The sequence below is a fragment of the Schistocerca gregaria genome, chromosome 5, assembly GCF_023897955.1.
Source record: "Schistocerca gregaria isolate iqSchGreg1 chromosome 5, iqSchGreg1.2, whole genome shotgun sequence".
Classification (NCBI taxonomy): Eukaryota; Metazoa; Arthropoda; class Insecta; order Orthoptera; family Acrididae; genus Schistocerca; species Schistocerca gregaria.
This window is the reverse complement of record NC_064924.1, coordinates 2904572-2908477: the sequence shown is the minus strand read 5'-3', so window position 1 is coordinate 2908477 and position 3906 is coordinate 2904572. Positions and strand designations below refer to the sequence as shown.

At 44.3% G+C, this 3906-nt stretch overlaps 1 non-coding gene across 1 annotated transcript; it reads right to left on the bottom strand.

The window, feature by feature from the left end:
- Window positions 1-2904: 2904 nt before the first annotated feature.
- Window positions 2905-2977, bottom strand: Trnak-cuu (transfer RNA lysine (anticodon CUU)). Its single transcript has one exon. It is a non-coding gene; the product is annotated as a tRNA-Lys (tRNA).
- Window positions 2978-3906: the final 929 nt, after the last annotated feature.

The following is a 3906-nucleotide window of genomic DNA, read 5'->3' as shown; positions in this document are numbered from 1 at the left end:
TCGTTTGGGTTGGGTGGTCCCATACAGAATCTCTCCATGCTGCATAATGTTGTCCTAACGTCACACTCGTCACGTACTTCACTTTTATTTCATAATCATTTCTGAGAGGTAAAGGAATTGCATGACAACATGCAGAGCTAGTGGCGTCAAAATTAACACACATACTTGAAGTGACTGAAAGGCCGAAAGAGTTACTCTCCGACGTTGTTTTAAATGTGTAAGTGCCAGTCAAAACTCGCGGTGACGGCACTCTGCCGACCATTTTGCTAGTTAACACAGGTCTTGTTGTGTGTGTTTCAAGCTCAAGATCATCTCCAAGCAGAAAATGGTCAACAGCAACATTCAGACGGTTTCGTACTGCTCAATTGCTACATTAAACGGTATGTATCTTTTTCAGAACTGGAAAAACACGAGCGTGACAGCATCCGAACCTGTAATCTTCAGATCCGAAGTCCGACGCCTGATCCATTAGGCCACACGGTCACTGACGACCAACTATAACTTGTATACGACTCATCTCGAAACGCTCACACCCCTGAGGAATTGTGTTTTCGTTCAACACTGCCGCTGCCTCTTGCTCTTTCCCACCCATTCGTTACATTCAACCTCTTACGAGACCGACCAAATATAGACTGGGAAACAAGACCACACACTTTGTGCATTCGGAATCGAAGGCAGGGCGTCCCTCGCCGCATTTGCTACGATGGCCATTTGCTACTTCTGCAGAAGCGGCGACGACGACGACGACGACGACGACGACGATCACGAAAGGCTCTGAGATATGTGAGAAATACATATATAAAATGTAATTCAGACTGCCTCGTCCCACCTTATGCTGTACCGCTTTGGCAAATGCTTTATCTGCGCCATTCGCCGTAATCACATCTGAGAGTAATTCTTAATAAAACGCAAGTCACTAATTGTTCGTCATCACAGATACTGTTTGCTACACGGCCACGAAGCGCAACTGATTTCCAAAATTCGTCTTCCTCCTGTGAGGAGGGAAGTTACGACCCCTGGTTTACTAGACCAGTGCTCTGCCACTGAGCTAAAAAGGCGCGGTAAAGCGGTAAGTTTCGTACTTCGTCCTTATGGTCGTCTGCATCATCAGACTTCAGCTGACAACACTTCATATTACCGACTAATATTTGCAGCTATGGCGTCCCATTACTGCTTGGCTACACATCTGACACGTAACCGATGTGCTCTCCTAACAACAACACTTGCATTTCAGAACATGTCTTTCACACATGTCTACAAAATCACATTCACCTTCAAATACAGTTTCCTTGCGACTGACGGAGACGTAGGCAAAGTTTAAACTTGCTTTTTCCATTACATCACGTTAATCTGAAAATCGGTAATTCACATCTGCAGCGGAACAAAATTCCGTTCCGCCCAGCGTGGGGCTCGAACGAACGACTCTGGGTTAAGAATCCCACACTCTACCGACTGAGCTAGCCGGCTGCCTCGGTGAATGCCTGCCGGGTAGCACGTCACACAGTACTCATTTGGGTTGGGTGGTCCCAAACAGAATCTCTCCATGTTGCCTAATGTTTTCTTAACGTCACACTCGTCACGTAATTCACTTTTATTTCATAATAATTTCAGAGAGGTAAAGGAATTGCATGAAAACATGCTGAGCTAGTGGCGTCAAAATTAACACACATACTTGATGTGACTCAAAAGCTGAACGAGTTACTTTCCGACGTTGTTTTATATGTGCAAGTGCCAGTCAAAACACGCGGTGGCGGCACTCTGCCGACCATTTCACTAGTTAACACCGGTCTTGTTATGTGTGTTTCAAGCTCAAGAGGATCTCTAAGCAGAAAATGGTCAACAGCAACATTCAGACGGTTTCGTACTGCTCAATTGCTACATTAAAACCGTATGTTTCTTTTTCACAACTGGAAAACACGAGCGTGACAGCATTCGAACCTGTAATCTCAATATCCGAAGTCCGACGCCTGATCCATTACGCCACACGGTCACTGACGACCAACTATAACTTGTATACGACTCATCTCGAAACGCTCACACCCCTGAGGAATTGTGTTTTCGTTCTACACAGCCGCTGCCCCTTGCTCTTTCCCACCCATTCGTTACATTCAACCTCTTACGTGACCGACCAAATATAGACTGGGAAACAAGACCACACACTTTGTGCATTCGGAAAAGAAGGCGGGGCGTCTCTCGCCGCATTTGCTACAATGGCCATTTGCTACTCCTGCAGAAGCGGTGTTGACGACGACGACGACGACGACGACGACCGCTAGACGCTCTGAGATATGTGAGAAATACATCTACAAAATGTAACTGAGACTATTTCGTCCCACCTTATGCTGTACAGCTTTGGCAAACGCTTTATCTGCGCCAATCGCCTTACTCACATCTGAGAGTAATTCTTAATAAAACGCATGTCGCTAATTGTTCGTCATCAAAGATACTGTTTGCTACACGGCCACGACGCGCAACTGATTTCCAAAATTCGTCTTCCTCCTGTGAGTATGGAACTCACGACCACTGCTTTACTATATCAGTGCTCTACCACTGAGCTACAAAAGCGCGGCCTAGCGGCACTCTTGCGTACTTCGTCCTTACGGTCATCTGGATCATCAGACTTCAGCTGACAACACTTTATATTACCGGCTAATATTTGCAGCTATGGCGACCCATTACTGCTTGGCTACACATCTGACACGTAACCGATGTTCTCTCCAAACAACAAAACTTGCATTTCAGAACATGTCTTTCACACATGTCTACAAAATCACCTTCACCTTCAATTACAGTTTCCTTGCGACTGACAGAGACGTAGGCAAAGTTTAAAGTTTCTATTTCCATTACATCACGTTAATCAGAAAAACGGTAATTTACTTCTGCAGCGGAACAAATATCCCGTTCTGCCCAACGTGGAGCTCGAACCAACGAACGTGAGATTAAGAGTCTCACGCTCTACCGACTGAGCTAGCCGTGCTGCCTCGGTGAATACCTGCCGGGTAGCATGTCACACAGTACTCGTTTATGTTGCGTGGTCCCATACAGAGTCTCTCCATGCTGCCTAATGCTTTCCTAACGTCACACTCGTCACGTACTTCACTCTTATTTCATAATCATTGCTGAGAGGTAAAGGAATTGCATGACATCATGCAGAGCTAGTGGCGTCAAAATTAACACACATACTTGATGTGACTCAAAAGCCGAACGAGTTACTTTCCGACGTTGTTTTAGATGTGCAAGTGCCAGTCAAAACTCGCGGTGACGGCACTCTGCCGACCATTTCGCTAGTTAACACCGGTTTTGTTGTGTGTGTTTCAAGCTCAAGAGCATCTCCAAGCAGATAATGGTCAACAGCAACATTCAGACGGTTTCGTACTGCTCAATTGCTACATTAAAACGATATGTTTTTTTTTCAGAACTGGAAAAACACGACCGTGACAGGATTCGAACCTGCAATATTCGGATATATATATATATATATATATATATATATATATATATATATATATATATATATATATATATATATATATATATTATAAAGCTAGTGTACGGAAGTCTGAAAATTCCAGCGCCGGCCAGGTTTGAACACTGGCCTGGCTGGGGCGAATAGCCCCAGCCGAGGCGCTGGAACGTTCCAGACCCCTTACCACTTATTTTTTTCATTAGTTAACCCTTTTATGAAATGGAACTAAACAAAGAACCAAGTGCCACCGCCACTTTTCATCCTAAAAAAAAGAAGAAAAATCTGTTCCATTTCAGGTGTTGGCTCCTGACTAAACCTACCCCAGAGAGCTGCGTATCTACCAGGGTAAATATAGGAAATCAAGGTTAGGGCTATCCTTACAAACAAAACAAAATCTTATTTTTTCTGAATTTTCTTTTTTTATTGTTGCTATGTTATTT